Raw genomic sequence first — 27043 nt, 5'->3', positions numbered from 1 at the left:
GAAGTGGGTAAAAGTCGCACAAGTCTGGGGACCTGAGTTTGATTCCTGGCGCCCACAGCAAGGTGGAAAGAGAACAGACTCCATAAAGCTGTCCTCTGACCTCCACACACATGCTGTGGCACGCGAGCTCTCTCTCTCTCTCTCTCTCTCTCTCTCTCTCTCTCTCTCACACACACACACACACACACAGTAGAAGAGGGATTGCCCAAGAGAAGAGGCTTGATGAATAATGAATCCATCTGCGAGTAGATATAATGAATGACTTAAGGAGTCTTTCTATAAAAATATAAATCTAGAGACATTAATTTCCACTTAATACATTTCCCAGACTTCTCAGTGCAAAACTGAAACCCTCAGTCTGTCTGTCACAATGCCTGCATCTTCTCATTGGCCACCTGTCCCTCTGCCTGAGGATGGGGTGGCTCACGGGTTTATATTCTTGCCTGTTGCTGACTGGATTTGTGGTGGACAGAAAATGCAGGCTCAGTCAGCTCACCCTGGAGAATCTGTGCTCAGGGATCCAGGAAGAGAATGGCTTGGGGGAGGGGAGAACTAAATGGTCACAGGTACCTCCACTAAGCTGTAGTTGAGAGGCCAGAAAAGATCAGAGAGGAGGTCAGGGTGGGGACTTCGTTGTCAGAGTGTTGGTCTAGCATGAGGGAGGCTGTGGGTTCCAGCCCCAGGACTGCATGAACCAGATGTGGTGGTGAACACCTGGAATCCCAGCATCCCGGAGCTGGGGCAGGAGGAGCAAGAGGGGCAGGAGTTCAAGGTCATTCCTGGCCACATAGTGAATTTGAGGCCAGCCTGGGTTATGTGAGACCCTGCTCTCTCTCTCTCCCCCTCTCTCTCGCACACACGCACGCACGCACACATATCAATACATAAAATAAAACCAACCAACCTCACTCTCCTGAAGCAAAACAGCAAATGGAAACCAGGCCTGTGTGGCCCCCTTCCCTTCTCTGACATCATCTCTGCTTTCCCTAAATACAAGGGCCGCTCCATCTTCAGATCTCTGCACTGTACTGTTGTTCCTTGGGGATACTGACATCTTGTTCCAGTCATGTGTAGGTGTGTGTATGTATGTGTAAGTGTATGTTTATGCATGTGTATGTGTGTCTGAGTGTGTGTGTTTGTGTGCATGTGCCTGTGTGTGCATGTGCGCATGTGCAGATGTGCCCATTGCTGCCCATAATCTGTAAGTGCCGGGGAAGAGGACTGACCCTCAGTCTTCTCTGCGTACCCTGCTGCAGCTCAGGGAGTGGCGTCAACACACGACAAGCTGAGTGCCTGCGACTGGCAGAGGCTCAGCACACACTGGCCAAGTGAGGAGCGAGAGCTCACCCTGCCCCCCTTTGCTGCGCTGTGAACCTGAACAACAGGCCACAGACGGGTGTCACCCTCTTCCCGTGACTTGGCTTTTCTGCAGCTGTCGGCACATCAGGACTCCCAAACAAAGCCTGTTTCTCTCAGCTTGACGCCAAACTCTGCGTATTCCCATTACCTACACTCCTCTGTGAGAAACACACACGGACCTTCTTAATTCCAGCCACATTCTACAAAATGGCATGCAAACCTTCCCGTTTTGTCTGCCTAACGACAGATGTATTAAACAGCCAAGATAAATATGTCACCACTCTCCAAGAGCAGCTGTGCCCAGCTCTGCCACCCTTGGCCTGGAGCGTTGGCAGTGTCCTTGTTTGTACAATATGGCTACTTCCTAGGGGGTCTTTCCCTAGGGGACACTTAGCAATTTTTCGGAAGTATCTGGTTGCTATGGCCCATGAGAGGGGTGTGACTGGCACCAGAGAGGCAGAAGCCAAGACCATTAGTCCACAATGACCCCTAGGAACAGAACATCATCCAGGTCAATAGTACTGAGGGTGTGAAGCTCCGGGACAGGTTCATGGTAGCCCCAGAGTAGGAACCTGTGACATTGCTCGTCCAGGCTACGAACACAGTGGTCTTGAGATTGGGCAGTATAGGCACAGGCCTTAGGCTGAATCCTTCTGGCACCTGCTCCCATCTCTGGAACGGACGTTGGGGGCCTGTCCCTTTAAGAGCTGGGAGATTCTCTTTGCTCAGTGGCTGGCAGGGGAAGCCTGTTCCCATTTCCAACCCCAGAGAGCTCTGGACAGACTCGGTGTAGAGAAGGCCTTTGACAGGGGTGGCTATTGACCTGGCTATTGTGTGTCCACAGTTTGTTGCTCCAAGGCTGAGTCCCTGTGCATCACAGGCAAGGCCTCCGAGCCCTAGTTCCAGATCTTATGGACGAGAGAGGGGCATTTACTCCTGGGGGTTTCTGCTGCTGTGGTGGGAGGAGGAGCATTCACCCCTGGGGGGGTCTGCTGTGGTGGGAGTGGGGAGCCCAGGTCCCAGCCTCCATGTGCCTACACTGATGCCATCAGCACAAGTGTGTCCAGGCAACCCAAGTGTCCCTAATCTCACTGACAAGGTTGGTTTCTTCCACCAAAGCCCTTAGAGTTGGAGCCACTCTCATGCCTGGGGAACTTCCTAATGTTAGTTAAGTCCTCTGTGCCTGGTTTCCTACCTTGGCAGGATGGCCATCACTACAAGGCTGAGGTAGAACCCACCGAAGGCCCCTAGATCAGCGGGTGGCACAGTCGCTCTTAACTGTTACTGCTTTGATTTCTCCACAGCTCTGTATTCATTTATAAGTGGCTGGGGACTTGGGTTCAAGCCTCGGTGATTTTATTCTTCAGCTGTGTGTCCTCGGACAAGTTACTTTCCTTCTCTGAGCCTCCAGTTCCTTGTTTAATGGGGTGGCAGTAACTGAGCCCTCGCCCACGGCAGTCACTAAATCCATCTTGCCATTAGATCATCATCCAGACAACCTCTTACCAACCCCTGCAAGCGACATAGGAACACAGTGTACAGGTCCTGGAGTGCAGGGCCAGCCACCACACAAAGTCCTCCTGGTCCTGGGAACTGAGACCTCACTGGGTCAGAGCCGGACTCCAGGTTCCAGATTTGGAGGAAGGGGCCAACCTGGCGGGGGGGAGGGCTGTGCTCACATTCTTCTCCCACGAGGAAGTCCCGGGCCTTGGGGTGCCCTGGGTGAGCAAGCAGGGATGTAGGGGGACTCAGGGCTGCTTGGATCAGGTTTTCGTCAACTGTTCCAGCCTGGTGACTGCTCCCACTGTTGTTGCCATCTCCCCGCCCTTCCTCTGCCCTTTCAGTATGGTAGATGAGATGGCGTCGAGTGTCCAAACAGCCTAGGGCTCAACCCTTCTCTACGGGGAGACTCAGGAGAGAAAGGAGAGGCCGCATTCACAGTCATTCGGCCACCATGATCAGCAGAGACACAAGTGTCCCCGGCAAATTACTTAGGGCATTTGGGGATCATCAGTTGCTTCCTCTATATGTGTGTGTGCATGCATGTGTATGTGTGTGTGTGTGTGTGTGTGTGTGTGTGTGTGTGTGTGTATCTAATAACTGCTTCTAAGGGCAGTGTCTACAAACTCATGACCACACCAACCAAAGATGTAGTATCCAGCTATTGGAATGGCCCTGAGCAAGCTCCTTAGATCACACCCTCAAAAGGCTCTGGAAACTAAGAAAGAGACACAAGACAGCAGAGGTGCCACACTCAGTACTTCACCCGTCTATGCCTGCCCAAGGCCACACAGGACCAGCCCTAACCAGTCAAAGAAGCAAAAGGGACTCGTGGGGCCCAGCCTTTACCTCTGAACTACTGGACAAGGATAGGTCCTGGGAGAAGGGGAGTCACGGGGAATTGTCTTCAGTTGTGAGCCTGCTGCTGAGCCCAGCCGGCTCCAAGAGACAACTCCAAGCCCACAGTCACACAGACAGCCTTGCTTAATCTTAGTGGGTCCCAGAACTAAATAGACATGAATGTGAGAGAGATGTGTATGGGGGGGAGTGGGGGGTGAGAGGGAGGTGGGGAAGGACAGTGGCCAGTGTTTAAGGTGAGCGTATGTGGAGATATTAACAAGTGATAATTTAAAAAGTTAAAAGCAGGGCTGGAGAGATGGCTCAGAGGTTAAGAGCATTGCCTGCTCTTCCAAAGGTCCTGAGTTCAATTCCCAGCAACCACACGGTGGCTCACAACCATCTGAAATGAGATCTGGTGCCCTCTTCTGGTCTGCAGGCATACACACAGACAGAATATTGTATACATAATAAATAAATAAATATTCAAAAAAAGTTAAAAACAATCATTGAATTGCACACGAGAAGTGGATAAATTGTGATATGTAAAACAAGCTTCAATAAAATAAGACAGTGTCATTTTCTGGCTGGGAGATGGTTGGCGCATGCCTTTAATCCCAGCACTCAGGAGGCAGAAGTAGGCAGATCTCGCTCTGTGAGTTCGAGGCCAGCCTGGTCTACGGAGTGAGTTCCAGGGCGACACAGAGAAACCCTGTCTCAGAAAAACAAAAAGTCATTTTCTGCAAAGGCTATTGCTTTTAGTCCCCATGACCCCAGGAGTGTTAGGGAAGCAGGGCCTCTGTAGTTGTGGTCTCAGGCTGTGGGGTTCCCCAAGAAGTGCTCAAGGACACAGGAAGTGGCTCCTTTTATGGCCCTTCCGCTTCCCTGGCTTTAAGCAGGGGCGAGGGCTGTAGAGGGGGATTACATCAGGGAGTTTTAATTGGAAGGGTCACTGGAGCAAATCCGATTAAAGGGATTGGGAGCAGCCTGAGGGGCTGTCCCCTCCCTGCCTGCTGCCAGGACTGGGGAGGGCTGGAGCAGCAGCAGATGTTGGAGGGCAGGCATGTGGGCCTTGGCAAGAGGAGCAGCCGCAAGGAGACGGGTGCAGGACACTGCCCAGGGCCACCCGTCCAGCCAGAGCTCTAGGGCATGGACATTCATTTTCCTTAGTTGCCAGTGTTTTAAAATTGGGAAGTTGTGTGTGTGTGTGTGTGTGTGTGTGTCTGTCTGTCTGTCTGTCTGTCTGAGGCAGGGTCTTACTGTGTAGCTTTGGCTAGCCTGGAACTCACTACCAGGCTGGCCTTGAACTTGAGATCCTCCCGAGTTCTGGGATCACAGGCATGCACCACCACATCTGGTTAAAAGTGGGAGATTTCACATAAAAATCCAGATAAATATCACATAAAATTCCCTCAGCAAATCAGAGGCACTCCACTGACCCGCACTTCCAGTCACAGGCACCAGGTGGTGCTAAGGAGCAGCCACCCCCTTCTGAGGGGCAGGCTCCCACCCAGTGCCTCAGAACCTTTGCACCTACCTCACTGTAGACCTCTGCAGTCACGAGCTCTTGCATTCCTAGGCCTACCTCGTGCCATGACAATGAGAATAGCTATTAGCAGACCTGCTACTGTGTGCAAAGAATGTTCCAGAGATCTGCATGGATTTACGGACGTAGAAACAGAGCAGTGTGTGTGTGTGTGTGTGTGTGTGTGTGTGTGTGTGTGGTGCGGTGTGTGCTGGTGTCCTACCACCCTGCCTCAGTTTGCCCCATATTCACATCTGATCAATTCCTGTTCACAGACATCTCCAGACTCGAACTCTCCTGGCCACCAGGACCACCCTGCCCCAAACCACCATCCACCCCCATGGGTACCACTGCAGACAGATGATGTCTCTCCTGCCCCCTCAAAGCCACTGTAAAGCTCACACACTCGTGTCTATTCCTTCCTTTTTCCACTGCTGGGCAAGGACCATCTAAGATAAAGACTGCATTTCCCAGCTTCCCTTGCAGACCACGCTTGGGCAGCAAAAGACACTTGGAATTGGTGTGGACCCTTCTCCTTTCTCTCTTGCTGACTGGGAGACAGATGATATTCCGAGAGCAACTGTCCTGGATATGAACTCCAGCACTAGGCTAACCTTTTACAGAGAAGCTTGTCAGCGCTTGGTCTGTGTGGGTTAAGGCACAGTGTCTGGGATCTCACCGTCATAGCAGCGTGGTCTGTAGACCCAGCCGCATCTGTCTGAGATGCCCTCTGCTCTTTCACCTCAGGCCTTCCCGGGCCCCTCATTTTCTCTGTGATCCTCCCTGCCTCAGGGCCTTTGCCCACGCCATTGTTTGTGTCTGGGATATTTTTCTTTCTGTTCCGCTAGCTAATTGCTTCTCATCTGTGATTCAGCTGGAGGTCACCTCCTCAGGGAAGTCACCCTGACTGTCCCCAGAGACACAGGCTTCCCTTCTCTCAGAAGTGTCCACAGGGTATTCCAGCAATGAGATCTTCCATAGACACTTCCCAGTCTTCAGAATCCACGGTAGAGCTCAGCAAGGTCGCAGAGTTCCAGGGCAGCCTGGGCTACACAACATGACCCTGTCTCAATGAATGAACGAATGAATGAGTGAATGAATGAATGAACGAATGGCTTGGGTGTGGCTCAGTGGCGGCATGCACAAATACCAGGTGTGGCAGGCTACTATGTCACCCTAGTACTTGGGAAGTGATAAATCAGAATCAGAAGTTGAAAGTCAGCTGGGTGGTGGTGGTGCACACCTTTAATCCCAACATTCAAGAGGCATCCATGTATAGGTACGCTGCGACACACACATACCCACAATGCACCCTGGCTCGCACACAGGCACATGAACGCACACAATCAAATATAATTTAAAATCTGTAGCATAGATGTACGGAAGGCAGAGGCTGCCCTGTGGAGGTCAGGGCTGGGGACCATCACCCCTCCTGTCTCCTGGGTCACCTTCTGAGAGGACAACAGAGGTCGACTCTGGTCTGCATGGGGTGGGGTGGGGAGGAGGTGTTCCAAAGGTTCCTTTCTGAAAGGGACAGCCAGAGACTCTGCCCTTCCGGTTGGGTGACTGCCAGTCCCCTAGACCTGCTGAGGACATGAGCAGTCAGAGGGAACTATCAGGCAGCATTGACTAATGGCTTGGGCTGTCCCTGCTGGAGAGAGTCGCACTGAGAATAAAATTAAGAGGTATGTGGCTGGCTAGGCAGATATGGCACCCACAGGTTCTAGAGAGCCTCAAACTGGTGCCTTTGTCTCCTGATATGGAGGGACAGGAGACAGAGCATTGTCCCTGAGAGTCCAACCACGGTGACTCACGGCTGGAAGTGAACCCCATGTGTCAGGAGAGATGGTGGAGCGGGGGACTATGTGGCTAGCGAATAAAGCTGCAACCAGGGCTTCAGGAGAGCCAGTCTTCACGGCCATATTGGCTGCAGGAGCAATAGCACTTTCTCACGCTACTGTCCTGTCTCACTACAGAGTCACTGACACAAAACCGAACAGGCAAGCCTTGCATTCTAATCCAATTGGACCACCTCGGTCCAGTGTCTTCATGTCTCTGGCCTAGCTTAGGCAATATCCACCAAGAGCCTTGTGGGCCTCCTGCTCTGCTCCCTTCTCTGGTGACTCTCACACTAGTGTGCAGCTTGTGTACCAATGTCACAGGACGTGACAGGTGACAGGAGATGTCGGTAGACTAAGATGTCCAGGCTGGCCTTGAACTTATGATCCTCCTGCCTCAGTCTCCAGACTGGCTGGGAGACAGGCCTGAGCCTGCCTGACCGTTGTCTTTCTTCAGGCATTGAAAACATGAAGGTGGAGCGAATGGGAACCACTCCCAGTGTTGCTGGGGACCGAATCCAGGGCCTTGTGCTTAGAATGACGACAACATGTGGAATGGATGGTGAGCCACGCCCAGCAGGAGGGAGGCAGTGAGCAGGTTGGTTAAGAACCTGAACTGGGCTGGGATGTGGCTCAGCTGGTGGTACTTGCCTGGCGGTAATCATGATGATGACGTCACCTCAAAGAGTGGCTCAGGTGTCTCTATGATGACCCATTCAGTCTTTCACTCATCACTCACGTCCTCACTCACTCATTCACAGCTCGCTCGCTCACTCACTCATTCACATGCCAGGTCTCTGGGTCCTAGAGACCCACCTATGAGCAGCGGGGAAACTTGAGTGTCAGCGACCAATAAGAAAACAGATTGATGTGGCCTGATAGCTTCTATGGAGGGTAACATATGCCTGTGGGAGAGAGGTGACTACCAGGTGGTTGGCTTTGGCTGGGGTGGCCCAGCGGGGGCAGGGAGGAGGCTGTTCAGGCCTGGGATGAAGAGAAGCTGGGATGAGGAGAAGCTGGCCTGAGGGAAGCATTCCAGGTGAAGGGATGGCAGATGCAAAGGCCCTGGGCTCGGTAGTGGCTGGGCAAGTGTGTCTGAGGTAGGGGGAGGGGAGGAGAGAGAAAGAGGTAAGGAGCAGACAGGAGAGGGTCTCCCCCACACTAAGTGCAGCGCAGGCCCCATAACAAGCAGTCTAAGGAGACATTCCAGAAAGTGCCTCCATATTTGTCCTCTGAGAGATGCTGGCCAGGAGACACTGTGGGCAGCAGAGTGCAAACCTGAACCTTGAAGGAGGGGCGAAGGGCGGGGCTTAGTCAGGAGCCTGGAGTGGCTGCTTTGCTGATCAGGGAAAGGGGAAGAAGCTGTGGGGAATCTGGCCATCGGGCTTTGAGCTTGGGCCTCTGTCCTGGGAACCCTCTTAGGGTCTCCTCTAGTCTCTGATTCACCGAGTCCCAGTGGTGAGCGCCCAGGGCCACTCAAGGAAAGGAGAGTGCTCCCAGGTCCTATTCCTTCATACCAACAGAATCCCGGTTTTCAAGCGCCTAACACATATTCTTGGCTTAAAGATTCCATTTCCCAGCCTTCCTTGCTGCTAGATGGGTGAAGTGTTGTGTGGGCATGCAGACATCTCTTTTAAGCAGAGGATACTGCCTCCTCTTTCTAGATCTTTCCTCATCCTGCTGCCAGGGATGATGATGTGATGGCTGGAACTACAGCAGCCACGTGGAGCCACCATGCTGAAAGCTATACTCTTTCGGAAAGGGTGAGCAGAAAGATGTGGCGAGCTGGGGCCGTGACAACCTTCTAGAGTCACCACCCTACCCCTTGGCTGTTGACGTCCAGATGAGTGAGAAAAATATGCCTTTCTCCCTTGATGTCCCTCAGAAGAATCAACACAGCGACGGTCAGCCCAGCAACACCCCAGTAAATGAAGACTTTGGAGTGCTACTCACGCAGGGGACTGCCCGCCTCTCTGACTGGTGGTACCACTGAGGCAGTAGGTACCCAGTTGTTCAGAGACCTCAGGCAAAGGACTTGGAGCCCGCTGCTGTGAGCACACCCCAGTCCATAGGGTCAAGCAGCGCTGTGGCTTTCACCTGCTCCTCCCTTCCTTTCCCGGGTCCCACTGTCTTTGCTTTTTCCTGTAGCAAAGGGGAAGTAAGGAGGCTTTGGCCCCTCCCTGTCTGCTGTCCCCTGACCTGGCCCTGAAGTTCCTTCCACTGCAGTTCACCCTGGAGGAAATGCCTTTTCTGGAAAGTCTGAAGTGGAATCACAGACTCTTCCTGCAGGAGTCCAGCGCTTACTATCCCACCACGATGGTCCTAGCACGTACAAACCAGGTCTTGGCACTCCTTAGAAGTCTGTGGTGGCTTCCTGCTGCACTCAGATACAGTGCAAAGCCACCGGGGCTCATGTAGCCTGCATGCTGGCTGGCTGGCCTGGCCGGCCTCTCAGATTCCCCACTCACCCACAGCGCCACCTCCTCTGGCCGTACCAGCCATCTTCTCCCCCTCTATACACCAAGCTCACACACACAGGGAACACGAAACAAATAAAATGTCAGGATCCGGGCTCACCTGGCCTGCAATGCTGCTCTGAGGAGACAATTCATGAAAAAGCAAAGGGGTCAGAATATTTCCAGCACTGGGATGGAAGGTGAGGCTGTCAGAGAATGAGGCCTCACACACCTGATGAGGTGCATTTTGAGAACCCAGGAGCCACAGAGGACCCCTTGTTAAGCTAGCAGTGGAGCCTAGCTGACCTTTAGGACCCAACACATACATGCACACACACACACACACACGCTCACACACACGTGCGCACACACATACATGCTCTCTCTCACACACACACACACGCACACTCACACACACACAGGTGCATATGCTCACACACACACATATGCGCGTACACGCACATGTACATACGCTTAAAAACAGCCTGTAGGAAAGCTGGTTTGAAGCAGCAATCTGAGCAAGGAGGCCACGGTGGTGTTTGGGCGGGAGATAGCTGCTGAGAACTCAGAGTCAAACTCAAGGCATAGGATAGAGCCGAGGCCAAGCAGATCACTGATGGGGCAGAACTGTGGGGCGCAGGAGAGAAGAGCCAATCAGTGGCTCCCCAGGCTTTTTCCTGCGCTCGCTCCGTGGGAGAGTAGCAGCATTCCCTGTGACAGGGATGGTGATAAGGAACTTGGGCTGGGTTGAGGACACTGGCTGACCCTGTAGGCCACAGGGAGCTGAGGGGCTTTTGGGCAAAAGTGAAGTTAACTCCATCTCTTGACAGACACTTACGGGGAGGATAGCTCATCTCTCTCTTTCTTCCAGACAGCTAAGCTCCCTGCAAGCAGCGTAAGTCACAGGGCACACACCTGCCACCCATCACCAGGGTGCTCACAGGAAAGGGGCTGCTCCCAGAGGCCCCCCTTCTCCTCCTCAGTGGCTTCACTCACAGAACAGCATTTAAGACGCATTCTTTCTCTCATTTCCGACCTTCCTCTTTACAAGCCTTCTTTGTTCCCATGCGCCCATCACACAGTAGGTGCTTTGTAACTATCAAGGAACCAAAATTTCAAAATAAGTAAATGAGCACCATAGGGTCAGAGCGAAGGACTGAGGGACATGGTAACAAGTCCAGTACACAGCAGGCGTTCAGTAACTACAGACAAAGAATTCAGGACTATGCTCACAGCCCTGGTCCAGTGTCTTGAGGGTGCGAAGGCCACTCCAGGAGAGGAAGAGCCTGGAGTCAGAGTGGGCCTGTCACACATGCTCTGGTCCCTTTTGGGCACGGTGTCTGCATTAATCCCACTAAGGACTCGATGTGTCAGGGAGCATTATCCAGACTGAGCAGACGTCCTGCTGGCTTTAGCCTCACCTTGACTGGAGGTCCTTACCACAGTCGAGACCCTCTCCACCCCTGCACCTCTGCCCACCACAGCCGAGGCCCTCTCCACCCCTGCACCTCTGCCCACCACAACTGAGACCCTCTCCACCCCTGCACCTCTGCCCCAGGGTCCTCCCTGCTGGGCGTCAAGCTGTGCACAGTTTCAGGTCACCCACCCATTCACTCACCCACTCAGTGACCCCTTCAGCAAATAATTATGGAACCCATACCATGTTCGAGGTGCCATCCCACAGACGGACACAACAGTGACCAGAAGCAGACCTGACCTGTCTTTGTGTGTGCGTGTGACATCTTGGACAGAAGCAGGCATGCCACACGGGAGCAACCATTCACATATCACTTCAGGAGCTACAAACGCAAGATGATGGGTGACGGGGGAGAGGGGGAGTTATGACTGAGTGAGCGGGCTGTCCACTGTGTTGGCCAGGGGCTTCTCTGAGGAGCTGGTATGGACTGGGTGCCCTCCACAGACTTCACACGATGAAGACATGGCTCTCAGTGTGGCAGTGTTGAGGGGAAGGTATCTTCAAGTGGGGTGTCTGGTGGAGTCTTAGGTCTTGGGTCTCTTGAATTAGCCCTTGTGAGAGGATTATTTTAGCCCTTGGGTCCCTCCCCAGCCTCCACCTCCCTCTCCCCCACCCTCTGGCCCCCCTAACTTCTAGACCTCAGAGGGCCATTGATCTCCCCTCTTATTCAGACGCCAGTCACCACAGTGGCACCTGCCAGGAAGCCTTGCAGCCAAGAGGCCCCTCACCGGAGCCCGCTCTATGCTGTTCCAACTTCCAACCTGTTTCACGGTGAGCTAAATAAAGCTCCTTGCTTCAGGGATTTCATTACAGTCTTGAAAAACAGACTAATAGCGGAGCAGCTGTCTGAAGTAGGAGCGCAGCGCTGTCTGAAGCCGGGAGAGGAACATCCAGGCAAGGCGGCGGGGTGGGGGGTTCCCAGCACCCGCCACACGTCACATGAGTTGGTGCTGTGACTTCCATTCTGTAGACAGCAGAAATAATAATGTTTACCGAGCGCCCACTCATGTGCGCCACGCTCTGTTCTGAGCATTTTACACACAACAAACTACGTCACATTCTGGTGCCAGGAAAGAGGCTCAGCAGCTCCAGTTCCAAGGGATCCGGTGCCCTCTTCTGCCCTCCCTGCATCACCTTCGATTCTTTCTAGCAATTTCTTACTGATCCTTCGAGCTCTGAGGCCCCGTGTCAGCTGCTGTGAGTAAGATGGTTACCAGTTCCTCTGAGACAGCACATCTGGACCAGTGGAGTGGTCCCCATTTCCTGTCCTCAACCTCTCCGGAACCCTTCAGAGGACCCCAGTCTCATCTGGACATACGTGGTCCAGCTCTGGCTTCAGCAAAGCTCTCTTATATTTTTGGTTGTGAGCCGAGCCTTTAGCGGCTGCGCCATCTTTTTGGCCCCATTAGGACTCTCATATGGGCAACGCCGTTTCTCTCAGCAATCCTTAGCTGGCCCTGGCCTCTGCCTTCAGAAGACACAGTGCTGGGCCGTCCAGGTTAGAGAGAAGGTACACGTCTTGCCTTAAGGATGAAAATGCTGCCCGGCTCTGTGATAGCCAATGGCACAGATCAAGTGCTTATTGTGTGCTGGCCTAAAGGGAGGATGAAAAGAACGATGTTAGGTTTCCGGCCGCAAGGCTCCTTCTCAGTCCACACTTTCTCTATGGCTTTTGCAGCTTGAGGCTGGGAGTCGGCCGAGGGGAAGAACCGTCAAGGAGTTCAAGGGGTCAGGCCCGGAGCTGGGGTCTGAGGACACACATCCTGTCCGGTTCTGGCCTTCTTGGGCAACAGAGAGTTAGGCTGGCCCCTGATTCCTGCAGCCTTCTTCCCAGGCATGTGCGTACTTCCCGGCTCTCACGAGGCTAGGGCTTGCCACACAGGGGTGAGGACCCTGGGTTCCATCCCTAGCCGGATCTCACTGCCAGGGTGGAGACCTCCTGAATCTTCAAGTCCCTTTGCCCTGGACAGGACAGACCCCAGCAGTTTCCTGTCATATTTCTTTCCAGAAGTCAGAGTGGGGACTGTCCTTACTCTTCTTCTGCCAGAGGGCCTGACCTCTCTGCTCTGCTGGGACCAAGAGGGAACTGCACAGGGCTGGGCTACGTTGGGTGTGGAACACCAACAAGGGTGGGCGGCCCTCAGTGGCTCCACAAGGGTGTGGAGGTGTCTCCAGGCTGGCCTGATTTCCATGCTTCTCAATAGAAGTCAACAAAGAAGGCTATTATAAATATAAATAATATAAATATAAGCATATAAAAGTATACATACACATATATATGGTGTGTGTGTGTGTGTGTGTGTGTGTGTGTGTGTGTGTGTGTGTGAGCACTTCAGTAAATTAAATTACATGAACGAAGTCAGGACTGAGGAAGTGACCCCAGCACTGAGGAAGATGAGGCAGGAGGATTGTAAGACGGAGGACAGTTTGAGCAAATGGCATTCAGCGGAAGTCCACATATTTAGGCGTGAAGTCTTTCTCCTTCTCTCACAACACCCTCCAGTTTGCAAGCTGGGTGTCTGTCCCTCCCCCGAATGATGACAAGCAAACTGAAGTCCCCCAAGGGCTCATTGTTTCTGAGCATATAACAATGACGATACCAGCAGTCACCAGAAGCGAGGAGTGGGAGGAGGGTGCCACAGGATGGAAGACGATACTAAAATCACTCCTGCAGATAGATATTAGAAGGAAAACATAGGGCTCAGAGAGGTTAATCAGCTTGCCCAAGGTCACACAGCTAAGTGACAGATTGGTTTTGTGCCCAGGCTGTGTGACTCAAAAAGACTATGGTCCAACTTAGTGATGGTGGCACTGTCTCTGGGAGGCATTTTAGAAACATGGGGAGGGCAGGTTTCTGGTTGCCATGGTACTGATGTTGGGGGGCGGTCATAGTGACTTTCAGAGGTTACAAACCAGAAATAAGACCCATCCTGGGATATACAAGTAGCCCTGAGTCACGAAGTCACATCCTGGTCCCTATGCCAACAGCGCACCAGGTTTCTCCCTTTCCCACAGTGGTATCCACAACTGAGTACTGGCTGAATCCTAGTGAGGTGGGTGCCACCAGCACCCAATCTTACAGATGGGGACACTGCAGATCAAAGAGAGGAGGGGGCACGGCAAGCTGGCAAGTGGCAGCTGGGCTGAGACTGGAGTTAAGGGCACAGATTCTGGGGGAATGTCCCCACCCTCAGTTCAGGATGGAGTGATGCCCTGAGAGGCTGTAATGTCGGAAGTCACAACTCCGTTGATACAACTACCAGACTTCCCAGCAGAGCCCAGCTGCTCGTGCACCCATGGTGATGTGGAGCATCCCGCCAGAGCATCCTCATCTTCTCTCACCCCTTCCTTCCTTGGGATTCAATAACCCAGATCCTCGCACACGCCAGGCAAGCTTGCTACCAGTGACAGGCACCTCCAGTTCTCGAGAAAAGGCTTCTTTAACGGCCTCACTAAACCACGTCTGTCTCCCACCTCCAAACAGCTGGGGTCATGGGCCTCTGTCACTAGGACCGGCCCAGTCCAGATCATTGACTGCCAAGCCACATCACACATCAGTAGCCCGGAGTGCGGGGCAGGGATGGGAAATAATCAAGATTCAAAACTCTAAGTGCGGTGTCTGCTGAATGAGTCACGGTCACCCACCGTCAACCATCACACCAATTCAAAATGTCTTAAGTCAAGTCATTCCCAACCGAGAAATGCTCGAAATAGTTTAATGGCGATTTATTTGTTTTGGAGATAAGGTCTCAGTTCTTAGCTCAGGTTGACTTAAACTTTCAAGTTTCCTGATTCAGCCTCCCAAGTGCTGGGATTTCAGGCGTATTCCATGGTGCTTGATGCAATATTAAAAGAGAAAAAAGTAAAGGTTCTTGGGTCACACAGCTCAGATGTTGGACTATGTTAAGTCCTGGGCTCAGTTTCCAGTGCCACATACATTGGGTGTGGCATCCTGTGCCTGAAATCCCAGCACTTGGGAGATGGAGGCAAAAGAACCAGCCTTGGCTGCATAGCAAATTCCAGGCCAGCTTAGGTTACATGAGGCCCTGTCTTCAAATAAGACTTAACACTGAATACAGGGGGTTTGGATCAGTTGTACAAGGCCCACCTAGCATGTGAGAGGCCTTGGGTTTGGTCTCCACACATTACACACACACACACACACACACACACACACACACACACACACACGTGTGTGTGTGTCATTAGAACAATCTACAATGAATAAAATACCCTAATTAAAAACCAGAGTCTGAGAAAAGTGGGAAATGAACACTGATCTTGTGTACAGGGTGAGTCCCTCCGTCTATGCATGAGCAGCAGGCTCTCTCTCTCTCTTTTATTTTTTTTTTCATTTATTTATATGGTATTTTGTATTTTATTTTATTTATTTATTTTTTTAGTAAATTTTATTAAATTATAAAAGTTTCCATTTCCGCCCTCCCTCCCAACACCCTCCCACTCCCCCCACTCCCCCCCTCCTTCCCCTCCGTCCCCCAGGGCAGTCAGGGTTTCCTGCCCTGTGGGAAGCTCCAGCTCCCTCCCCCTCCCTCCAGGTCCAGGAAGGCGAGTGTCCAAACAGACTGGATCCCCAAAATCCAGCATATGCAGAGGAAACAGGTCCCAGTGTCATAGTCAATGGCTTTTCAGAAAGACCCCGGGCCAGCCACAGTCAGAGAATCCGGCCAAATTCCGAGAATCTGGCTAGATCACGTCCTCGTTCAGTCCCAGTCCGACTGGCCCTGGTAAATTCTCATCAGATCCGTTCCCTTGTATCAGTGGGTGATAGCATCCCTCGCAGTACTGATTTCGTCTTTCATGTTCCTCCTCCTTCCGCTCCCCCTCCGGACCTCGGGGGGCTCAATCCGTTGCTCCAATGTGGGCCTCCGACTGCATAGCCGTCCTTCGCCAGACGAAGGATCACTCCGAAGGCCCTCTGGATCTCTCTCTCTCTTTTAATAGAAAGTTTTTTATTTTTTAAAAAAGATTCTGTTTCCTACTGGAATCTGTGTGGGTACATTGTCCCTGCATTTTATTGAAACTAGGGATGGAATAGGTAACAGATATAGTTTGTTTAGTCCTTAGACGGTAATAATGACGCTTCTTTGGGGAGAATGTGTATTGTTTTATAGGTTGTCATAAAACAGACTGCTGAATGTGATGGATAAATAGAAAATCTGAAACAGATATTAAAGAATTATGCAGCTGAGTTCTCCCCTGACCATGTGTCACCAGAGCAAGCTGCCGGCCTGCCTTCATTACAGGTATGTCTCGTTCATTCCCAGACTCTTGCTTTACCCCTGGGGCCGAGAATCTTTTGTAGTATGTCAGTGTTGTGCCTGACACCCACTTTCCAACTGAAGCTATTTCCTTTCCATTTTTATTTCATGAAATAGTGTTCCGTGGAGACATCAATATATCATTAAGACCCTGGCCAGTACTCTCTTCTGGACCAGCACCTGCTCCCTTCCCCAGGCCTGGTAAGACGTGGGGAGTCCAGTCCCCTTTCAGATCTTGGTTAAATACAGGTTGCTGCCAGCATTGGTCTGTAAGACTGAGGCAGACAGGTCTGGTGTCAGTGTGGGGCAGCCGGGTGGCTGGCTGATATGAAGCTCCACACCCCGAGTTTCAAACAAACGCTGCTGTTTCCACTGTGCTGGCTCTATGCCTTGCTTTCCAGAAGCCTTTTTTGAAAAGTCCCTGGTAGAAAATGGCAGAGACAGCTATTTCTCTTGCCCCAAGAGCGAGAAAATGAGTTTGTGACAGGGTGCCAAACCCCAGCCCTGGCCCTCACTGCTGTGTGGCCTTCGGCAGTCATAGCCCTCTCTGAGCCTGCTTTCATATCCCAGTGGCAGAGGAGGTTAGAAACAGTACATAGCCACATCGTCATCGGTTTAGTTTCATAAACAAATAATACAAGGAAAAAAATTAAGAATATCTCTCTCAGTGTGCCCTGTGAGGCCAGAAGGAGGCCGGGGTAGATCCCTAGTACCTGGATACAGTTATGAGCTGCCATATGGGTACTGGGAACCAAACCTGGGTCCTCTGGAAGAGCAGGCAGAGCTCGTAACCACTGAGCCATCTCTCCAGCCCCAGAAGGAAGGTCTGTTACTCAGTTTTGAAAGTGAAATCCTGAGGACACAGGACCCAGATGAAAATTGTCAAAAGCCAATAATTCTGTTTCTTTTTTTTTCTTCTTCTTGACACATGGTCTTACCATTTAGCCCATGCTGACCCTGAACTAATTATGTAGCCCAGACTGACCTTGAACTAATAATGTGACCCAAGCTGGTCTTGAATTATTTTGTAGCCCAGGCTTTCCATCCTTTTGCATTAGCTGCCCAGGTGCTGAGCACACCCTATTTCAAAGCCAGTAATAATGAGCTTCCTTTGCCATGTGGCCTCCCTCCCTGAGGCAGGAGAGCAAAAGGCTCCTCCAGGGGCAGAGGGTGGATCACGGAGGAAGGAAGAAAGAGAAGGGGTTTTAGTGTCTTTTCCTTTTCCAGCGTGAGGAAATCGGTTCTCAGAAGCTAGATGCTCGATGACACAGTGCTCCCAAGAACGGCCCTTGTCACCTGCCGCTGCCGTCACCACACACACCTGGGAGCAGCCATGTCCCCTACCTGGCTAGTGCACACAGTGCTGCTGAGACATCCACAGTGGGTTGTGACAGGGCTGCTGATCTCTCTGGAGTCTTCTCTGGTGCCTTCGAGACCTCTGGACTTCTGGGACTAATTAACCGAGGATATTCGGGGATGGAAAAGGGACCCTGACAGTGGTTCTATAGAAAAACTATCAGTCAGCTACCAGCTGCTAACAGCCAAGAGATCCTCACAGGGCTGGCTGTCACTCGGGTTGGGGAAGTCTGCGAGGATGTTCCATGATGGCAGAGGATGTCATGGGCAGGAGGGAGCAAGCAGATGCTGGGGCTCCAGGTGATCTGGGAGATACCAGATGGACCTGATCCTCAGAGAAAGCCTATTCCCTTGTATTGATGGTGACAGGTCCTCTAGGCGGTGACAATTTAGGTCACATTTATCAAGTCTAGATTCTGAAATTTTACGTTAGTGAAATTTCTCTTTTTGAGACAGGGTCTCACGTAGCCCAGGCTGTCTTTGAATTCCCTCTATAGCTGAGGATAGTCCTAAATTTCTGACCCTCTTGCCTCCCCGGTGCTGGGATTACAAGTGTGCCGGTGTGAGACCCAGGTGCTCTATCCATTGAGCCATACCTCCAGCCCCGCTGGGGTTTTAATCTACGTTGAACTTCCCAGAAAAGGCATTGACCAGAGGAAGAAGGGGATCAGAACTGCTTTTCCCTCGGTTCAGACTTCACACGTTGGAACTGTGGTGTCTCTGTGTTTCTGTCCCTGTCACACTCTCTCTGTGGAGTGTGAGCACCTGGCAGCTCAGCGGCCTTTCCTGGTGTCACACACACACACACACACACACACACACACACACACACATGGTTACACGTGTAGAAAATACATTTTGCTTTTTTTGTTTTTTTTTTAGACAGTCTCCTTATCCGTGATCATCCTCCCTCTGCCTCTGGAGTACCAGGATTACAGGTATAGTAGATTACAAGTATTACAAGATTATAGGTATAGCAGACCTATTATATATAGCTTCATTGTCTGATGACCACTGAGCCACAGATGGAGGGACCTGGGACTGGGTGTGGGGAGCCACTGGATCTCTGTGTCCTGGTCCCTCCAGGCTTCAACCCCACCCGTGGCTAGGTGACACCTCGTCTGAATTTTCACAGTATCTGTCCTTGCTCTTTGCGGTGCACCAGATACTATAGGCTGCTTCCGCCTCTCTTCCAGCCTGCAGCCCAGTGACTTCTGAAATCAGCAAACTTGCGTGCACACACACATGCACACAAAAGAATATGCACATACAAGAACACATGCACACACACAGACACAAGAACACACATACATGTACACATGCACATGCACATAAGAGCATGCGTGTGCACACACGTGCATACACAAGAACACACATACACACATACAAATAAATGCTCTTTTCTGTCTTGCTCAGGGTTGAGACTTCACAGCATCATTTTGACATAACATTCCAGAAAACACATTCTGCTAAAGCACATTTTTCTGTGAGAGACATGTCACCTTCCCAGCATTGCAGCATGTTCGATGACAACCAATGTTGTCACTCAGAGATGAACTGAGAGTGAGCGAGCAAGAGAGAGAGAGAGAGAGAGAGAGAGAGAGAGAGAGAGAGAGAGAGAGAGAATTAGCAGGAAAGAAAGCAGTGCTCAAATTGCCTATGATCCCTTGTTGATTTTCATTCCCTTACATTGCTGAGTGGATGGCCGTGGACAGCTGTCCTCAGCAATATCAACAAATAAAGTAACTTCACTGAGAGAAAAGCCAGTGCTGGAGGGGGGCAGCAAATGGGGCAGGGCATGGCCCCTGTGATTCGCCCACTCCTTTAATCAACATTTAGGGAGACAATGGCTTCCCAGAGTAAGGATGCTTCCTGCCTCTCTTGCAGCTAGAAACAGCACGTGGCTCTGTTCTGCCTGTAGAACAGGAGTAGAAGTGACTAGATGGGTGGGGTTGCAGTTTGTTCTTAATATTGTGCTGTCCAGTTTCCTATCTTCCTCCCAGCAGGAGATTCTCTTTAAGACTTCTGCATATTTTGTTTGTTTGGTTTTAGTCTTTGAGACAGGGCTCATATCGCCCAGGCTAGCCTCAAACTTGCTACAGAGCCAAGGGTGACCTTGAACTTCGGATCTTCCTGCTTCTACTTCCCAGGTGCTGTGATTATAGGTGTGTACCACTATGCTCAGTTCAATGGGGTCCTGGGGATTGACCTCAGGGCTTTTCGTATGCTATGTAAGCATTCTACGAACTGAGTTATTCCTCAGTTCTTCTTATCCCTCTTTTCTTGATTGATCCATTTATCTGTTTATCCACTCACCCACCTATTCACCAGTCCCATCCACCAGGCAAGCATTTACAGTGAGCCTGTGCCAGGTTCTGAGAATGCAGAAATTGAACAAACTCTACCTATCCCTCAAGGAGTCCTGAGTCTTTTATGGAGAGAGAGAGAGAGAGAAAAAGAAGAAGAAGAAGAAGAAGAAGAAGAAGGAGGAGGAGGAGGGAGGGAGGGAGGGAGGGAGAGAGGGAGGGAGGGAGAGAGAGAGAGAGAGAGAGAGAGAGAGAGAGAGAGAGAGAACCCAAGTGGCTTTATACAACAGCACAGGAGACAAAGTCTGAAACTGTCACTTTTCTTAAATGACTTCGAGGCGGTGACTTTATGATTATATTAATAAGAAATAAATAAAGGCATGTGCCACCAAAACAAAACAAAACAGAAACCTAAAAAAAAAGACAAAGATAACAAAAATCAAAAGCCAGGAAGAAAAAGCACTCTTGGGAGTGCAGGGGCAGCTGAGACTCGCAATCCACTTGCAGCTATTCTAAGTGGACACTGGGAAGTTGCTCAGAGGGTCCAAGGCCTGATACAGGAGCTGAGGAAGCTAGGTTTGTGTGAGCAGAAGTGTGGACAGCAGGGAGAGCATGGGTGAGTGCACACATGGACACAGCTGTCACTGTAGGGCCAAGGCTGAGGTGTGGGGAAGCAGGGCTCCACCGCCTCCTCAGAGCACCTGCCCAGAGCCTCCCAGACAGCCACAGCAGAAAGAACTGCTCCATGAGAGTTAATATTGGTTTCAGGTGCAGTCTTGGGAATTCTCTTGAGCCAAATGGAGCCCCTGACTCCTGTCCCCAGCACACCACGCTGGCTGCTCTCATGGACCTCTGTTCTTTGGTCGTCCAGGCATACTGCACAAATCCTGCCTCAGAGCACCAATGTCCTGACTACTTTCCCACAACTAAGCCACCCATGTGTCCCACAGAGACTGTCTCTCACTGGTGTCCCTGTATCCACTTCCTCTCCATAGGCCACACTCTCTTCAGACCCATGTTAGATACATGTTATATAACTAACATAAACCCTAACCTGTTCAAAAGTCCCCAGTGCTGCCTTCCACTCCCATTTTCCTGGGACAAAAGCCCCTGGCCTCTTCACAGCCTTCAAGACCTTGGCACTGAGACCTCTGCCCACCCTCATGCTATTTTACCCACCTGGACTCTTCCTCAGCCTCCCATGCTCTACCTGGCCCCTGCCCCAGGGCCTTTGCACTGGAATTCTATCCATCAAGGCTCAGTCTCACCTCAGAAGTCTCTTTTCCTCCCTAGCCTCAGGTTTCAGCTCAATGACACCCTTGTGGAGGACTCCGCAGTGCCACTCCTAGAGAGGACTCCTGGCTACATCCTGGGTGCTGGGGATGTGATCCAGTTGGCAGAGTGCTGCTTAGATGCAGGACATTCCGGGTTTCATCCCAAGCATTGCATAAACACTCCCCACCCATTCCGGCACCCAGGAGATGGAGACGGGTGCATCAGATGTTTAGGGTCAAGCTTGGCTACATGGAGAATTCAAAGACAGCCTGGGTTATGAAACCCTGTCTCAATAATAAATAAACAATAAAGCCACGTAACCCTCATATATCCTGGGAGTCTCTAAGGTTGTCAAAGCCCTTGCTCAATTCTTCGACGACAAACTCACTGCCTCTCATACTTGCATGTGGGGTTCCTGAGAGATAGGGGTGCTCTACAAACCCACCAAGCAGTCCCAGCACACTGGTAGTGAGCACATGCTCACTGGGTGAGTGAATACACAAGACTTGCCCCCGTGGTAAAGGTGAAATGCCTCAGACTTGACTTGGGGACATTTTCAGGATGTGTGAATGGAGCAATTGACTGCTAAGGATACTCAGAGGGGCTACACCCATTGCACAGCGGTGAAGCTGAGACCCAGAAGGGGAGGAATAGATACAGCCATGGAACCCAGTCAGCAGCCAAAGCCCTGCCACGGTGGCCCTGCCATAGCAGTCCCCAGGTGGGACCTAGGCCTCCCACCTCTCCTATGGACACTTGTCCTTCTTCAGAAATGACACTCCCAGTCTTCCAACAGTCCCTCTCAGGGCCCTGCTCAGTCTCTGACCCTCCCCCCGCCACTGATACACTTCTAGAGGAAGGGGAGGAAAATCCTCCATCTTCCCCTCTGGGCTTCAGGAGTGTCATGTCAAGAGCTGAGTCTCCTGCTGTTCCAGGTCAGGGTGACTCAGTCCAGAGGTCCCTCTGTCCCAGCTTCCCCCAGGTGACCCCTGGTAGCTGGATGAGTCCCAAGGGATAGGCTCCCTATGAGAATGGCTCCCTGGTTAAAATGGGATTGTCTTAGGGTTTTTATTGCTGTGAACAGACACCATGACCACGGCAACTCTTATAAGGGAAAAACATTTCATTGAGGCAGCCTGCTTACAGTTTCAGAAGTTCAGTTCCTTATCATCATGGTGGTGTGCAAGCAAACATGGTAACTGAGAGTCCTACATCCTGCAGGAAGTCGACTGAGACCCCGGGCAGTATCCTGAGCATAGGAAACCTCAAAGCCCGCCCCCACAGTGACACACTTCCTCCAACAAGGCCATACCCACTCCAATATCTCCTAATAGTTCCAGTCCTTATGAGATCATGGGGGCCAGTTACATTCAAACTACCCCAGGGATGGGAGCCGCGGCACCACCATAGGGATGGGATGCCACCACAGATGGCACCCCCAGGAAACAGGAAATCTCTTCCTTGCTGCTGCTAACTGCAGTCACAGCTTAAGCACCTACTGTATGCATTTTCCAAAGTGCTTCTGTGTTTTCTGAACCAGAGAGCAGGGTGTGAAATACATGTTCTGTCCAGCAGAATCTGTTCTTGCCAATGGCTGGGACCCACTGAATCGATTTATGACCTTCATTGTTAGCTCACTCCGTCTCTGCAAACCCTACCAGAGAAACTCTCCACAAAGCGGGTGGAGGTCACAGGCTAGCCAGCTTCGAGGGGAGGCGGTGGCACCTGTGCGTTTGTGCATACGGAGGAGAGGTTCTTCTTGGGGCACAGTGATGGAATCTCTCTATCACTGTGCCCCTCCGGCTGCTTCCTGTTCTAGGCCCTGGCAGCTCCTCTTCTGGTTTCTCTAAGCAAGATGTCAGGTTAAGGAAACAGACTCTGGCCTCTAATGGAAATCACGAGCTGTGTCAGAGCAAGGGCGCCGGCGCCAGCACGGCAGAGGATGAATTATGGCTGGGCCTGGGGTCGGGGGAGACAGCAGGGTGGACACGGGTGACAGAGGCTGTGGGAGGCAACCCAGGGCAAGAGAGAAAGGCAAAGCCAGACAGAGAAGAAAGATGGAGGGAAGGAGAAGGGGAAAGGGAAAAAAAGAAGTGAGGAGGGGGAAGAAGAAGGAGGAGGAAAGAGAAGAAAGATAAAAAGGAGAAAGGGGGGGGGAGACGAAGGGGAGGAAGAGGTGGGTAGAAGAGATGGGCCAGTCAGTACTGTTTCCACTAGGCCTTGTTCTGGCCTCCTCTGACCTCTCTTTCCAGAGAGCCCTAGCAATCTTTCTCCAACATTTAACCCTGCCAGGGTCTGTCTGCTATGGAGCCTTCGAAGGCTCCGGAGCTTCAGGATAAATGAAATGCACCTCCTTCTTGTGACAGGGTCAGGGAGAATCTGACTCCTGTGAGCCCCTCCTCTTTCCCATCCTCCTCCACCTCTTCCCTGAGCTGTGCCCAGCCAGCTCTTCCTGCTGAGTGAACCTCACCCCTGCCTGCCTCCAGTATCTGGAGTAGGGGGCAGGACACTGGCTAGTAAGACCCAGAGGCTAGGATGGGAAAGTAGGGAGACCATCTCAGGTGATTCCCCAGCTAATGTAGAAAAGCAAGATAAAGACACCAACCCCTGGGTCTCTGGAGTCCCCAGTGCTGGGAAGCACTGAGCACTGGCCCAGGGCTTCTAGGGAACAGCTACTGCCCCTACGCTCAGGCTAGAAACCACCAGGACTAGAGATGGGGTGGGGTTGGGGGTGGGCGGCAGAAGAGAAGACAACTCAATAGTTGGCCATCTAAAGCGATCCTCCAGCATCCGCGTAAAGATAAACAGAAAGAGGCAGCATCCTTGGGAGAAAAGAACAGGGACAGAGCAGCATGAGAGGATTCTGGGTCCCATGAGTCTCTACTCTTCCTGGTTCAGGTTAACAGGGTAGGCCAGAGCCAAGAGCACTGAAACCTGGGGGACCGGGCTGGGGGAATGAGGGTGCATCTGAGGTCTGTAGCGGGGCAGAGTCGCTTCCTCTTTGGGCAGGCACTGAATAAAGATCTAGAAAAGCGGCAGGAGAAGGCCTCCAGTGTTCCTAGCAACAAGAAGCGAGGCACGGACTGCAAGTGCCTCTAGAAATACCACAGCATCATGCATCATACGGGTGGCTTCTGTGCCCCCCCCCCCGGTCTCCAGCCGGCTACCAGAGCCCCTCCCCCGCTGTTGGCCCACTCCCTGTTCCATGGCAGCCTTGGTGGCCTTTGGCATTGGAGTTCCCTCTACCGAGAATTATCCCCCTCCATTCTTTGATGGCATCAAGCAAGCCTCTGTTTCCAGAAAGGAGCAGAGATACATGGAAGGGTACACCACACTTTCCAGCCAGACCAGAATCCATGAGGGTATTAAACAAGGGTTTTCCTGACAGGTTGTTCACTTCAGCATTATATATCTGGTCAAAGAGTTTGGAAATAGGCTCTCTGATCACTCATGATGGGTGAAGTTCAAGCTCACAATGGAATACGATGAAGCTGGAAAAGAGAAGGGTCTCTTGCATGAACAGGGGGCACGTTCCCAGCTGGCTGGCTAGCACACACAATCAGGTGAGCATTATACAAACACAGGCTCCTATCTCAGCAAAAACAGAAGAAAAATAAGCGTGTATGTGTGCTTGCTAACACATGAATGTCCTATTTCTGAAAGGATTCCTAAACTGGTGCCAGTGTCTGCGTCTAAGGAGGACTGGGTGCCCGGAGTTGGGGTGAAAGAGCATTTCCCCATGAGCTCTTAAAACACCCTGACTTTCCGACATGGAACTATATTCGCCATTCAAAACCCAACACTGTAATATTTTTAGAATTTTGACCTTATCTCTAAATGGGCCGCGGCTGTGTATACAAACAGTGGCAGAGCGATGGCGCGTAAAAAAATGCTCCTGTATCCATCACCGAGTCACTCCCAGAGACCAGTGCGGGGCAGAGGGAGCAGAGGCCTTCAGACCCAGAATCCTCACAGTCTGTCTTGTGATCTCCTCTCCCACGGCCTGACGTTTGTGCAGATGGGTTCGACCTGGCATTTCAAATGCACCAACCTGAGGGGTGTTTTCTTGTTTCTACGTTGGCCAATATTCCAGGGGCTACAGAAAATAGAAGCGTCCCAGGCCTCTGTCCCGAGGGACCCCGTCTCTGTGTTCCTCAGGGAGGTGGAAGGCCTAGTTCTCAGGAGGCATGGCAACGACATGCCCACATTTAGCCTCCCCCAGGGGGACAGTGATAAATTTGTCAAGGGCACAGGGCTGCGGCGCCTGCCCCTGGGAATGCGGTTCTGACTGAACGTGGGGGAAAGGGCATGCTGGGGGCATCTGTGGCGCCTGCTACCTCTTCTGGAAAAGGTCCCCATCTCCAGCACTCAGCCAGGGGCTCCATCTGGCCCTGAGTCCAGAGTCCAGGTATTTCATCCTCCGTGTCAAAGTGAGAGACACTGACCTGACGGTGACTTTGGGCTGACTGAGCCAAGGTGAAACTTTCCGCTAGCCAGAATGATGGCAGAGGTGTCAGAATGACACGTTGAAAACAAATGTGTTGCACACTTGACAGCATTGCCAACCCCTCTGTCTGTCTCCACTAAACCTACCTAAACCTAAACTTGACCTTCAACGCTCCCAACCCACCAGGGGAAGCGGTGGCGGCAGGCTGGCTTCTTAATGTCCAGACACCCTGCTTAGGGACGGGACTCATTTGGGCTCCCTGAGCTGAAGAATGGCTTCTGCAGTGTTTCCAAAGAGCCTTTCCTAGGCAAGCGGTGGGCCCTGGCAGAAGCTGCTGGTCCAGGCCATGGAGGCAGAAGCCAGACACAGGCTGCAGCATGAAACTGCAGACATGAGGAGTCTAGAGCCTCAGGGTATCCAGCAGGCCACGAAGACCCACCAGCCTGGCTTCCAGAAGCATCCAGAGGTGCCCACCTCTTACTATTTTCTGACACAGTGGGGCCACAGCCCTGCACATCACAGCTGCTTCCTCTCTAGTCCCTCTGGCAGCTGGCTCCTTCTCCACAGCCACCCAGAGGGACCCATGGGAACCCCCAGAAGATCTGATGCCCTTCTCTGCTCAAATGCTCACCCGTCTCCCACTCCTGTGGAGCCTTAGGACCTTTGCCCTTGCTGGCCTCTCTCCTACGACCTTTGCCCTTAGACGTGCCTGTCTCCTCTCCTCGCTTTCAGTTCTCTGCCAAAGAGTCATCGTCTCAGGACAGCTTCCCCAGGGAGCTGTTATTCATCCTACTGTTCCCTTACTCCCCAATGTCACATCTTCCGGCAGGAATTATATATCAAGCTGGAACTTACTACCTGTCTTCCAGTTGTCTCTTCATTTTAGGATGGACCTTCAAGAGCCTGGGTCTCCCTCAAAAGCCCAGCAGCAGTTCAGTGAAGAGCAGCCTGGTGAAGAGCAATTGTTGAAAGGTTTCTAGGAAGAGCTGCAGATATGGCTTGGATGGTAAAGGGCTCACCGTGCAAGTGTGAGGACCTGAGTTCAAATCCCAGAACCCACAGAGGCTTGTGCCTGGAATCCCAGCACCAAGGAGGCAGAAATGTAATTCTTCAGGGCTCTCTCGCCCAGCAGCCTAGCTGAATGGCTGAGTTCTGGGCTCAGAGACAGACTGTCTCAAAAACTAAGTTGGCATGTGCCTGGGAAAGTTATCTGACATGGACCTCTGGCCTTCACACACACATGTCCATGCATGTGCACAAGCACACACACACATCTGTATGTAAACAGACTCTGGGCTCAATGTCTTGTGGCTCTGTGGTTTCTCTCTCTCCCTCTGTCCCTTTCCCCTCCACCCTCCCTCTCTGGGTGGACCCCACGGATCTGTTAT

General features: G+C 51.8%; 1 protein-coding gene and 1 long non-coding RNA gene across 2 annotated transcripts in view; one reads left to right on the top strand and one right to left on the bottom strand.

Annotated features, from left to right (window-relative positions):
* Positions 1-27043, bottom strand: part of Kcnb1 (potassium voltage-gated channel subfamily B member 1) — a 90567-nt gene that overhangs the window by 12051 nt on the left and 51473 nt on the right. The window lies entirely within an intron of this gene.
* On the top strand, positions 6798-9635 carry LOC146892737 (uncharacterized). Its single transcript, XR_015004245.2, has 3 exons — positions 6798-6906; positions 7517-7657; positions 8724-9635. It is a non-coding gene; the product is annotated as an uncharacterized LOC146892737 (long non-coding RNA).

The sequence above is a fragment of the Myodes glareolus genome, chromosome 10, assembly GCF_982192425.1.
Source record: "Myodes glareolus chromosome 10, mMyoGla1.1, whole genome shotgun sequence".
In the NCBI taxonomy this organism is placed as follows: Eukaryota; Metazoa; Chordata; class Mammalia; order Rodentia; family Cricetidae; genus Myodes; species Myodes glareolus.
This window is presented reverse-complemented; position numbering and strand designations above follow the sequence as displayed.